Here is a 13,653-nt window from a genome sequence, read left to right on the forward strand (position 1 = left end):
TAACCTTTTTTGTGTGTCATGAAATCCTTTGTATTCTGATGAAGCCTGTGGACCTCTTCTCAGAATAGTATTTTTAAATGCATAAAATAGAATACATAAGACGACAAATGAAGGAAAGAAAGGTGTTTTTATTCAGCATTTGGTAACAACCAAAAAAGAAAAATATTCCTGTCCTCAAGTAGGTTACACTCTAATGTTACATACACACACATAAGAAACTAAAAGAGGGAGGAGGTAGAAAAACTAATAGGCAAAGGTATCAATTATATTGAAATGCAATTAACAAAATATTTTTTAACAAATTCACAGACTCCAGGTTGAATCATTTCTAAAGTTAATATTTTAAACTAAAAGAGTAATTTGGATGTTAGAAATATCCTATCAGGTAGGAGGAGAATGTTTACCAAATCATTGCCATTAAATAATCAGTTAATTACTGATAATTAACCGTATTACTGTAGAATAGTACAAAATCACTGGGACACAAGCAGCCCCCTCTCCAGCCCCCTCAAGCTGTCCAATTAACTGCTACCACTTTCAAATGGAGTAAAAAATGTTGCAAATGTAGGCAATAGAGTCATTTAAGGATAGACAGCTTCTCCAGATCATTCCCATATAATTTAGTCAGATACCTCTATGTTCTTTCCTCTTGCCAACCCCCACCATCCCTGCCAGGTCCTAATTCAAAAAAAAAAAAAAAAGCTGGAGTATAACATCAACATGACTCTGAAGGGATGCCAAAAAAAGATTATATTTTACTGGGATCCATTACCTAATTTCTCTAAAGTTGTAGGCTAATTGGTTATATTGGGCCTATCAAATGACTTTTATTTGTTTTTATATAGGATATTTTAAAAAGTTCTACTATTTCAGGAATTAAACAATAAATGACATAAGCACAGAAATGATTTTTCCTCTTCATCCACATTGGCACCCAAAAACATATACACTATATGAATGTATCTTCAAAGATTTAATAATTCAGGGCAACAAAAATTACTTTAATGCCTACCATATAAATGGGATTGTACTAGGCACTGAGATTTAAGAATGAATAAAACACAGACCTTCCTTATAAGGAGTTTATAATCTAACCCAGAAGTGTCAAATTAGCAGCATGCAGCCCATAACACTCTGGAGTGGGGCCAGAACCAGATTAAAATATAATTGGTAAATATTTTTAAATAAACAAAAATAGAACATATATAATGCTAATATGTGGTTTTCTAAGTTAATATGCAGCCTACAGGGATCCTCATGTTCCAGTTCTATCTCTTCATGATCCCATTTGGGATTTTCTTGGCAAAGATACAAGAGTGGTTTGTCATATCCTTCTCCAGCTCATTTTACAAATGGGGAAACTGAGGCAAATAAGGTTAAGTGACTTGCCAGGGGTCACACAGCTAGCAAATGTCTGAGGTGGGGATCAGACCCAGGAAGACCCAGGAAGACTCAGGAAGTCTAGGCTCAGTACTTTATTCGCTACACCACCTAACTACAGATTAGTGGCCTTATTTTTATTATACTTTGAAAAATACAATTGATCTAGTAGTTTAAATATGAATCAATAGAAAAGGCAGTATGGTATTGTTGAAAGAGTATATACAGCCTGAATTTGAATTCTGAGTGTACTATTTATTTATTAACTATATGACAATAGGCAAGTCATTTAACCTCTCCACACTTTAGTCCCTCATCTGAAAAATGAGGAAAATGAACTGGATGGGCCTCTGAGCCTTCTTCCAGGTATCAATCTACCATCTTGTTAATAAGTCCTTATGTAGCTTTTTTATTTCTTCTTACTTCACATACTACAGGAAGGCAAGAAAAAATTAACACAATATTTTTATTTTATTTGGTCACATAAAACAAACATACATGCAGAGAAAAGAATTATTCAGATGAGTTTTTCAGAGGGAAGGAGGACATCTATAGATTTCATAAGGGTTTATTTGGTATTGACATAAACAAGTATTTCTACTCTCAGCTGGAATGATTCCAAAAGGGCTGTCATGGTCTGTCGAGTAAATAATACATGCTTTAAAAACAATTATAAATCTGTATTCACCTGATGGACTTTGCATTCATTCCAGTCAATTGGGCATATAATACTCGTTTAAAAAATAAGCACATATAATGCATTAAAAACTGCTTAAACGCCCATTTAACCGGAGGGGCCAAAACGGCTCTAAAATGGAGCATGTGATTAACACTAATGGAAGTTATGCATATGTAATGAGAAGAGAACCCCAAACCCTTTTAAAAGAAGGATATGACAGAAGAACAACAGCCAGGAAGCATAAAGATTTAAAGCCCTCGATTGCTCCCTCAATCATTGACTGCCCTCCATCCAGCAGCATCTCCAAGAGTGGCGAAGCGAGGCCTCTGTAGGCAATAAATGGCCTGCATCCTTAAGGTAAAAAAGATGATGAAGGGAATGGCAGTAACAACCTTCATGATGAATAGGTACAGTAATTGGATGCATAGCCATACTTAAATAGCTACAATCCCAGTGAGTGAGGCTTCTTGGTGTCCCTTTTTAGATTTCTAAGCAGAACTTCTTAGAGTGAGGTAGCTGAAGGGTTTAAAGAGGAAGAGATGTCACAAATTTCAAACACAGTTCATTTTATTTTAGTATTTTTAGACCCTTACCTTCCATTTTAGAATCAAGACTATGTATTGGTTCCAAGGCAGAAGAGCAGTAAAACCTAGGCAATGGAGAGTAAGTGACTTGCCCAGGGTCACACACAGCTAGGAGGTGTCTGAGGCCAGATTTGATCCCATCTGTAGATCTGGCTCTCAATCCACTGATCCACCTAGCTGCCCCAGCCAGTTAATTTTCTAAAGAGGATGTAGGGGTAAATGGGTCGACAATGATTGTCATAAGGAAGGAGAGACTCAGAGATCTACAGTGAGCTGCCAGAGACCTGGACTTGGAGTCCTATGTTTAGCACTTTAAGTCCTTCACAATTTAGTGCAAGCCTAGCATGCTTTCTAAATTCCAGAAAAATTGGTTAGTTTGCTTCTTATTCTCATTGACCCCTGGAAAATCCTTTTGTCTCATCATCTCCACCCAAGCTTCCTTCTTGAAAGTCTACCTACAATTTCCTTTGTTTACATTTTGCACTTATTTTCACATGTATACTTTTCCCTGTTAAAATATAAGCTCCTTCAGACAAGGCACTGCTTACTCTTTGTCTTTTTATCCTCAGTACCCAGTACAGTGTCTGGCATATCATAGGCACTTAATAAATGGTTGAGAGAGGAAGAAAGGAGGGAGGGCATAAAGAAAGGAAGGAAAGAAGTAAAGGAGGAAAAGGAAGGAAGGAAGGAAGGAAGGAAGGAAGGAAGGAAGGAAGGAAGGAAGGAAGGAAGGAAGGAAGGAAGGAAGGAAGGAAGGAAGGAAGGAAGGAAGGAAGGAAGGAAGGAAGGAAGGAAGGAAGGAAGGAAGGAAGGAAGGAAGGAAGGAAGGAAGGAAGGAAGGAAGGAAGGAAGGAAGGAAGGAAGGAAGGAAAGATTGGGGAATGGCTGAACAAATTGTGGTATCTGATGGTAATGGAATACTATTGTGCTGAAAGGAATGGAGAACTGGAGGAATTCCATGTGAACTGGAAAGACCTCCAGGAACTTAGGCATAGGAAAGTAGCAGAACCAGGAGAACACTGTACACAGAGACTGAAACACTATGGCACAATCAAATGTAATGAACTTCTCTACTAGTAGCAATGCAATGACCCAGGACAATCCAGAGGAACTTATGAGAAAGAAAGCTATCCACATCCAAAGAAAGAACTGTGGGAACAGAAATGCAGAAGAAAAACATATAATTGATCACATGGTTCAATGGGTATATGATTTTGACTTTAAATGATCATTCAACTCCAAATATTAATAATATGGAAATAGATTTTGAACTCATCAGCTCAGGGAGAGGGGAGAGAAAAGGGGAGAAAAAGAACATGAATCATGTACCCATGGGAAAATATTCTAAGTTAATTAACTGAAAAATAAAATAAAATAAAAACCAAACAAAAACAGAAACAAATTTCCAGTGACTGTTCTTACTTTGAGCTATCAGCCTACATATCTCCCTCCATTCTCTATTAAATTCTAGAAAGAGTAGTTTATAGTTGTTGCTGCAAATTCCTTACCACCCACTCACTTTTCAACCCATTACAGTCTGGATTACCCTGACATTCTACTGAAACTGCCCTCTTCAAGATCACCAGTGACTTCTTAATTGCCTAATTCAATGGTCTTTTCTCTGTCCTCATCCTCTTTGACCTTTCTGTGGCATTTCACATTATTGACCAGCCCCTCCTTCTTGAAATTTTCTCTTTCCTTGGTTACTGTAAAACTAATCTCTTTTCTCGTTTTCCTGCCCACTCTTTCTCAATTTCCTTCAAAGGTTTATTATTATCTCCCAGTTGTTCTTTCCTCTACCCATTTCTCATCTCTCTATAAATTATCTGCTTTGATGATCTCATCCTTGTCTGTTGGTTCATTTATCATCTCAAGACTGAGGAGTAAATGAATGAATGAAAGCATTTTTTAACATTCACAATGTGCCAAACATGATGCTTAAAACTGGGTGTTCAGAAAGAAAAGTGACAGTCCCTATACTTAAGGGTCTTACATCTAACAGACAACATATGTGGGAGGGTACAGCTATAGGACTGATGGAAAATTATGTTAGTCCTCAGAGTCCAGTGGCAAGGCTGAGGGCCATTCATCTACTTTGTAGGATTTACATAGATAAAACCACATCCATTTCTGTTACTGAAACACCTGATACTGTCAGGGACTTCAGGATCAAGAATTTAGACAGTCTTCATTCCAGCCAAGTTTGACTTCCTTTAATTCTAGTTCCCCTAATTTTAGCCGTGCCTTCTCCCATCTCCATGCAGTCACATAATATAAGCCCAGCCAAATAAAACACTCCTGATTTTTGTCTTTGGAAACAATTGCCAAACTTAGTTTGGGTGTCACATCCTCCATGAAGTCCAACCTTATTCTTCCAATCAAAAATGACATTAACTTCTTTGAAATGCCACTTTTCCTAAAGTAGTTGTCTGGATTTATTCTTTAGTCTATAATTCCTTACTTCATAAATCTTCCTTAATTTTCCTTGATCTTGCTTATCTTTCCACTTAGTAGTAGGATCTGGAACAGTGTGTGGGTAAGGAGATTGTTCTATTTCCAACTTTATTTCTCCTACCAAAATTCAACTTCTGACATTTCAGTTGTTCAAACCCTTCAAAAAACCCCATGCAATTTCCTTCTCTCTATTCAGTTCAAGTCTTCTTTCTTCTCCCACTCCTCCCCAAGAAGCCAGAAATTTTCCACATTTTTAAGAGCTTTGATAGTAGTTTAATAACTCCATCTGTCAGGTCTTTGAGTCCACTGGGATATCCTTCAGTCAGGCCAAAAAGGAATTAAACTCACTGAATGTGGTTAGGTATTCCTTTACTTTCTGCCCACATGGGTTCCAATTCTCTGTTAAATAATTTTGTCCTGTCCTTTTCAGTAAAAGAAAATATGCTCAAAATAAGAATGGAATAATTTTTCCCTCTGCCCATCATCTGCTGCCATTGATCCATTTTTTCCAAGCTGTAGATATATCCCTTCTTTGACCTTCCTCTGGCTTACAACATAACAGAAAGAACATTTTGTCATTCTTAGCATTCTTCACAGGTGTTAGTACTTTCTTAGCATTAGCCCTGCTGACATTATCCTTGAGAACTAATCATCCTCCATCACCTTACCTTGATTCTCTCTCCTCCACACATTTATTAAACTCTAAGTTGATCCAGTAAATGCTTTGGGTACCCACAAGGTTCTTTTAGATGGTTCTCTCTTTTCCCCCTCATTGACATCATTCTTGTTAATTTATTCAAAATCCCATTTTTAAAAGTTTCCCATTGTTCTTTGGGCAGTTTCACATGTAGATTTTATGACTTGGGATCCTGTCATTTCTCTTAACATTTTAAACTCATCCTTCCAGATATTTAGGGAATATATCATTTCATGGCCACCTTTTTTCCTTACCTATTACTACATCATCTTCTGTAACAATGAAAAACTGGAGTTAAATAGCCATTAAGATAAAATCAGGACTAGTCACTGGACCAGACTCACTACACACAGAAGTCCATTTTGGATACAACACAATTTTGAAAGTACTATGTGATCAACTTTCAAATTATCTCAGAAAAAAAGTTTTAAATAGTAAAAAATCACAGATATCATTTTTCTTACTCCCCCAAAAGATGGCATCATGCTAATGATGCTTATTGTCTATGTGATTTTCAGTAAATCACTTAACTTCTTCAGACCTCAGTTTCCTCCTTTATAATAAAAGGAGATTGGACTTAAGATAATTCTAATCTATGCTGCTTTGGTATTATTAGCACTAAAAGAAAACCAAGATCAATAACTGCTGACTTGTATATTTATTTTCTCAAATTTCCATAATAACTTTATGATAACATTCTATACATGCAATGAAAAATACTTGAGGAAAACATGAGAAAAGAACAAAAAGGTTTTTGAAGACAATTTGCTACATCAGGTTACGTCTTTACAATTGCACACTTGACTAAAAAGCATAGAGAATACTCTGTTTTTAGTTAGTTGATTATAAAAGAAAAATTGAATATTACAGAGAAAAAGATTGACCTTAAAGTATTTACTATTCAACTAAAAGACCATATAAGAAGCCTTAGTAGATGCCTCTACAGAGAGAAGTTTATGGAATGCTGATGATAGATATAAAATGAGTCATAAATCAGTCAGATGACAAGGATACATTGAGGGCTTACTATATATCAGGCACTATACTAAGTGGTGAAGATTTAAAAAAAAAGGGTAAAAACATGGCCCCTGCTCTCAAAGAGCTCCCATTCTAAAGTGGAAGATAAATACAAAATTTTGTCCATGAATTTTTGTACAATGATACATACATTTGTACAATATATAAATACAATATAAATGGATAGAAATTTCAAATGGAAGGCATCAGCAGTGGGGAATCAGAAATGGATCCACTCAGGAAATAGGATTTGAGATGTCTTTTTTAAAATTATATTCTTACATTCTATCATAGGATTGATCCTAAGTATCAGTTCTAAAGCAGAAGAGTGGGAAGGGCAAAGCAACTGGAGTCAAATGACTTACCCAATGTTACATAGCTAGAAAGTGTATAAAGCTATATGTGAACCTAGGACCACCACTCCTGATGCTCTATTCACTTAGATACATAGCTTAAATCTTAATAGAAGCCAGAGAAGCCACAAGGTGGAGATTTAGGTCCAGAGAATTTTAGGCATTGCAAAGCATAGATAGAGGAGATAAAGTTTTTTTTGAGGGAGAATAAAAAGTCCAGAGTAGGTGAGATGGCATAAAGAAAATAGAAATATGGGAGGGGCTAGCTAATAGAGGACTTTAAGAGCCAACTAGACTAAAGCAATGAGGAGCACTAGCAATAGTGTTTGCAGGGGCCCAGGGGCCCTTTCTGGGTAAAGACCAGAGTGCAAATCAGGATAGCAGTGACTATACCTCTCCCAGAGTCACACCAACTTGAAAGCATCAAAAACTTGCAGATCCCCAAATCTAGGTTTTAAAGCAGCAGCAAGAAAAAGCCTGAGTGGGGCAGCTAGGAAGCTCGGTGGATTGAGAGCCAGGCCTAGAGATGAGAGGTCCTGTGTTCAAATTTGACATCAGACACTTCCCAGCTGTGTGACCCCGGGCAAGTCTCTTAACCCCCATTGACTAGCCCTTACCACTCTTCTGCCTTGGTGCCAATACATAGTATTGATTCTAAGACGGAAGGTAAGGGTTTAAAAAAAAGCCTGAAATAAGGGACAGTGCCTCCCTGTCTCCAGATGAACAGAGTCCAACTTTAATAGAAAGACCAAAATTTAAAAATGGCCTAGAAAAATTAGCAAACAACAACAACAGAATTTTGGTTATAAAAAGCTACTACAGAGGCAGAGAAGACCAAGACATAAACTTAGAAGAAGAAAATGTGAAAGCAGCACACAAGAAAACCAGGAAAATTGATAATTGGATCCAAAACTAACAAGGATCCTTGGAGAGTTTTAAAAAAGAGAGAGAGTTAACAACAGTATAGGAAAAATTGAGAAAAGAAATGAGTAAGGCAAGAAAATGTATGTAAAGAGAATTAACAACTTAGTAAAAGATGCACAAAAGCACCAAAAAAAAATTCTTAAAAAACAGAATTAGTAAAATAGTAAAAAAAGTTACAAAAATCCACTGAAGAAAACAACTTCTTAAAAATCAGTATTAAATAAATGGGGAAATGGCTACAAAAATTAATGAAAAAAAAAGTTCTTAAAAAAGTAGAATTGGCCAAATGGAAAAAGTGGTACAAAAGCTTCCTGAAGAAAATAATTTCTTAAAATTTACATGTGGATAACTAGAAGCTAAAGATGCCATGAGACAATGAATAACAACAAAACAAATTCAAAAGAATGAAAAAAAGAAAATGTGAATTATTTCATTAGAAAAACAATTGGCATGAAAAATTGATAAAGGAGAGATTATTTAAAAATTATTGGATTACCTGAAAGTTATGATCAAAGAAAGAGCCTGGATATCATGTGTCAAAAAATTATCAAGGAAAACTGCCCTGATATCTTGGATAAAGAGAATTAAACAGAAAATGAAATCACCCACTGATCACCTCCTGAGATACACAAATGAAAATTCTCAAGAATATTCTATCCAAATTCCAGAACCATCAGATACTTCAAGCAGCCAGAAAATAAAAAACAACTCAAATATCATGTATCTACAGTCAGGTTCACATAGATTTAGCAGCTTCTATGTTAAAATAAGTGGACTTGGTTGATGATGTTTCAGAAGCAAAAAAGCTAAAATTACAACAAAAAAATGCAACAAAACTGAGTATAATGAGTGAGAGGCAAGAAATGAATACTTAAGAAAAGAAAAAAGGAAGAAAAAAGAAAGGAAGAAAGGGAGAGAAATATAGTATTTTCACATTGCATTCACATCAGTTCTTTCATATAGGGTAGATGGCATTTTTCATCATGAATCTCTGGGATTGTCTTGGATCACTGTACTGCTGAGAATAACTAGGTCAGTCACAGTTGTTCATCATACAATACTTCCGTTACTATATATGATGTTCTCCTGTTGTTGCTCACTTTCTCTTGCATCAGTTCATATAAGTCTTTCCAGAATTTTCTGAAATCATCCTTCTTATCATTTTCTATAGCATAATAGCATTTCATCACAATCATATATTGCAATTTGTTCAACTGTTCCCTGATAGATGGAAAACTCTTTAATTTCCAATTCTTTGCTAAATTCTGGTAAAATATTCTGGCCAATGTTGTCATCTTACCTGAGGCAGCTAAGTGGCTCAGTGGAGAAAGGATTGGGCCTAGAGTCAGAAAGACCTGAGTTCAAATCTGCCCTCAGACATGTACTAGCTGTGTAACTCTGGTCAAGTCACTTAACCAGTTTGCCTTAATCCACTGGAGGAAATGGAAAATCATTCCAATATCTTTGCCAATAAAACCCCATGAACAGTATGATCTATGGGGTCACAAAGAGTTGGACCTGACTGAACAACTACAAACCTACCATCAGAGTTTCTTTTAATAATCGATAAACTTTTAAGGGAAATGTACTTTGTAAGAAAGTTTGTTTGTTGGAAATTTTCTACTAGTGAAATGATTGCAAATAGATAAATAGATCAAATAGATAATAAACAGATTAAAAAACAAAACCAAGATGATTCAAAAATAAGTCAATTCAGCCCTGATGTTTAGCTCCTAAAATTCTGTAGTCAAAAATTATTCTTGAATGAATTAAACTACTTGGGTAATGAAAAAAAAGGGCCATCATGCAAGACATTGAACCAAAGGACAAAAAGCCCTGAGAAAACAAAAATCTCTGGAGCATCGTTGTTGTGAGGAGAAAGGGTCTTAGAGTCATTGTATGGCCAAAGAGCTGTTGTGGAAATTGAAAAAAGGAATTCCAATTACAATCCTGGCACTGCTCATTGAGTTTTATAACTTGTTTGAGTCACTTATCCATTCTGTTTCTCCATCTGCAAAATGGGGATGGTGCTGGTTGCCTAAAAAATCACAGGGTAAATGGAACTATGGACTGGATGGGCCATTGCTCTTAACAGCATTAATCCAGTATGGCATTTTTTTAGTTCATGGTTTTCCAGGTTCATGTTATCATTCTTTTGAAAATTCTTAAAGTTTTAACATTATCTCAAATGAGATAACATATAAAGTATTTCACCATGATTAAAGCATGATATAAATGCTTTTGTTTTTATTCATAAAACAAGTTCCTTTAAAAGAAGTATTACTTTCAAGTCAGATACATTTTCATATTCAACATTCATTAGTTAATCCATTGAAAGAATTTATCGTGTCTGCTGTTTGAGGAACACTAATGTATTAGGTAATTTGAGGAAAAGAAACAAAAATAATAAAAGATAGACATACTCCAACACTTAATCATCTACCTAGAGAGATAAAATACAAATAAAAATTGGAAATCACAATGATGAAAAACTAGCATTTACATAGACCTTTTAAGGTTTGCAAGGTGCTTTACAAATATTATCTCATTTTATCCACAAAACCCTGTGGAAAAAAAGGTGTTATTATGAACCTCACTTTAAAGATGAGGAAACCAAGGCAATCCAAGGTTAAATGACTTGCCCAGGGTTTGAGTGGATACATTTCCAAGGTCATATTTAACCTCAGGTATTTCTGATTTGTGGTTCAGTGACCTATATACAATACCTCGCTTCTTCAAGGTCAAAATTACATAGAAATAAACACAAATCATATAAGATATACTGTAAATTTAAATGCTAATGAGATAATATAATAAATAAGTTTAAATTAATATTATCCAAGGATTGGGACTTAGAGAAGGGAAGCTGGGGAAAGCTCTCAAAGGAAGTATTAGACATAGATTTCCAAAGGAAGGCAAAGCATTTTATCAGTAGGACTTGAATTAACAAAGGGTCAGGCAGGAGTAGGGAAGATGTACAAAGTAAGGCAGTAAGATTGCTTTGGTTAGAGTAACCAAAACCTGAGGTGGTAATTTTCCATAAGAGAATGCAGCTGATAGATGGCCAAGGGGAGTATGTTGCAGAATTTCAGGAAAATGACTCCCTGAATTTTATAGGAATTTTTGTCTTGTGTTGGGAACTCACAGTGTAGAAATATCCTTTACCAACCAATAATAACAGACATCCAATAATATATATATAGAGAGAGAGTTCCCTGGGATGACTGAGTGAATAAGTGATTTTTCATATGGTCATACAGATAGTATGCATCAGGAGGAAATGAACTCAAGTTTTCTGACTCTTGTTTACTACAGTGGCCTTCAAGATTGACTTTAGAACTTCTTTAAGACTCTGATAAAGAATAATCTGCTGTGAAAAAAATCTTTCCTTGTTCCCCTAGATCAGTGATGAACTTTTTAGAGAGTGAGGGCCCAAACTGCAGCCTCATGCCACATGTTAGCTGCCCCCTTACCCCAGACAGGAAAAGGAGAAAGCACTCCCACTGGGTTGCTGGGCAGAGGTGCAGATGAAATGAAAACTGTCCTCAGGCATGGTGGAGAGGTAAAGAGGGGTGAGAGTAGCATCCCCTGTGACATATGTGCCATAGGTTCACCAACATGACCCTAGGTGCTAAAACTTTCTGCCCCAAGGTTACCTTATTTGTATGTTTCATATATATCAATATAGGTATATATTGTTTTCATTGTTAGAATTAAGTTCTTCAAAGGCTAGAACAGTTTCATTTTTGTTATTTTTATTATTAACACTTATCACAGTTCCTAAAACATAATAGGTATTTAATAAATATATTCCTATTAGTTAACTACCTCTTTTAAAATTTACTGGAGATATTTTAAAATAAAGTTTTGTTTTTTAAGCATGTCTGATTGCCTTCATCTAAGTTTTACCAATTAAAATTATGTCTAGTATTGTATTTTTCCTGTAAGCTCCACACTATTTTGTAAATGAGGGAGAGAAGATAGGGAAGAAGAGAAAAAAGGGAAGAGAGAAGGAGAGAAGTCAAGGAACAGAGAGAAGGAAAGATAAAAGGGGATGATAGATAGAAAGAAAGAGTGACTCCAAGATAGAGACAAAGGACAGACACAGAGAAGAAGGAAAGGAGAAAGGAAAGGAAAGAGAGACCAACATAACTCATATAACTCTTTTTTAGCACCAACTCTACCTTAATTATATTCCTTTTCTATTTAAAACCAAAGTTATGTGTGTATGGATACACACACATACACATACACACACACACATATATATATATACATTAATACATACATTAAATCTTTAATGTTGACTTAATGGTTCTTGTCTCTTTTGTTTTAATTCAATCTCTCTAGTGTACCTTTTTAATGCTTTCTGTACATCCCAACAATTAAATCTAAAGCCAATGAAATAAAACCATGATGACTCTTAAAGAGTTTAAGATTAATGCAGGAGGAAATTACCTTGGTTAGTCATGCCTATTCTTATTAGCAACTTGAAGTTTACTTTTTGCTGAGGAAGTGGTGGGAGTCTGATTTGAAGCCAAGACATAGTGGATTGGTTTGTGTGATTTGTTTTTTTAATTACTGCATAAAAAATAGAGTTAGAGTTACTAGCTGAAGAAATATGTTACTATCATATCAAGTGATAGTTAAATATGATAAAGCATTCGTATGCATGGAAAACTGAAACAAAAAGCTCTAATTCCCACAAACCTACCAGATTATATCAGGAGAATAAACAAGTGTTCTTTGCTACAGAAATGTTAAGAACCTTTTTTGTGTAATTTTATTTTCAACTTCTTAATTTATTATCTTTATGAATTTTTAAATGTTTATTTTTCAATTTATAGTTCCAATTTATTTCCCTTTCTTTAACTGCTTCCCCACTCACTGAGGCCAAGTGATATGATATCCATTATAGATATGAACCAATGCAAAATATATTTCCATATTAGTCATGTAGCAAAATAAAAAAGGAAGGAAAATCAAGTGAAAAAATATGCTTCAGTCTGCACTCAGAGCTCATCAGTTCTCGTAATATAAGTAAATAACATTTTTCATGTTGAGCCCTTTGGAATTGTGGATCTTTGAATTGATCAGAGTAGCTAAGTAAACCATTTATTATTATACTATTACTATTACTATGTAATGTTCTGATTCTACTTATTTTCACTTTGCCTCAGTTCATATAAGTCTGCCCAGGGTTTTCTGACTCCATCTCCTTCATCATTTCTTATACCATAATAGTTTTTCATCACAGTAATAAGTCACAACTTCCTTAGCCATTCCCTAGTGAATGAGCATCTCCTCAATTTCCAATTCTTTGCTACTAGAAAAGAGTTGCTGGAGACTTCCGGGTAAGCATGGTGGCAGATTAGATGTGGCTCACTTCCCCTCCTCAGACCCAACAATACAGACGACCTCAAAAGACCCCTAAAAACCATCCTCATAAGAACGGAGGGACTCTACAGTAGGGAGCACCACTGAAGGTACATGGGATTCAGGCATTTCCACACTATAAGGGAATCAAAAAGCTCTCACCCAAACTTGAGCTGACCTACCCTCCCC

Source organism: Monodelphis domestica, chromosome 4 (genome assembly GCF_027887165.1).
Source record: "Monodelphis domestica isolate mMonDom1 chromosome 4, mMonDom1.pri, whole genome shotgun sequence".
Classification (NCBI taxonomy): Eukaryota; Metazoa; Chordata; class Mammalia; order Didelphimorphia; family Didelphidae; genus Monodelphis; species Monodelphis domestica.